The following is a 970-nucleotide window of genomic DNA, read 5'->3' on the forward strand; positions in this document are numbered from 1 at the left end:
GTGCTCTGTCTCTCTCAAAAATAAATTAAAAAAAATAAAATTAGACTCTTAAAAATATGTCCAGTGAACTGATATCCATATCCCTTGCATGACTCCATTATGCTAAAACATCTCTTTATTGACACTCCCCGCACTCCCAACCTACCTTCTCTTCTGGCCTCTCTAGTTTAGTGAATTGTATTGCTACCCATTTCTTTGTCAGCTTTGAAATCACAGTATCATCTTTCATACTTTCTTCTTATTATATCATATAGCCATTAAATTCTGTCAATCTTATTTTTGAAATCCATCCTGAATATCTTCTTTCTTCTTAGCCCTCAGTACCAGTGTCCCAGTCCTAGATTACTGCAGTAGAATAGTGCTGAATAAATATATTGTGTTTTATAAGGTTGTATATCTCATAAATGGAAAATATACCTTACTTAAAAAACACATGGAATTTTCACAAATATTAATTTTAACTTAGATCACAAAGAATTTTTTAATAAATTCCAAAAGCTATAGAACAGGTCACATTCTCTGGCTCCATGAAATTATAGTTAACACATATAGAACATACACGGGGTCAGGTGCTGCTTAAGACCATTACACATACTAAGTAATATAATCCCCATAACACCATGATGTAGGTATCATTGTTATCTCATTTTGTAGATAAGGAAACTGATATATAGAGAGAGTAAAGAACTTGCTCAAGGTCAGACAGTAAATTGTGGGGCTGGGATATAGTACTATAGGTGAAACAACAACATGGGTGTGGATATAAATTAAAGAAATTAATGTAAAAGCACACACATGAAAATAGAGTGTAAGCCTTTATAAAATTCATATTTACTTTAACCTTGTCATTTAAACATATAATTATCATGAATTTCCTTTATCCATCATATTAATTATTCTTATATAGAAAAGAGTTTTAAACATTTTTAGTTTCTTTTCCCAGAATCTGAAGAAGGTGGAGATAGACTTT

Source organism: Panthera leo, chromosome B1, assembly GCF_018350215.1.
Source record: "Panthera leo isolate Ple1 chromosome B1, P.leo_Ple1_pat1.1, whole genome shotgun sequence".
Taxonomy (NCBI): domain Eukaryota; kingdom Metazoa; phylum Chordata; class Mammalia; order Carnivora; family Felidae; genus Panthera; species Panthera leo.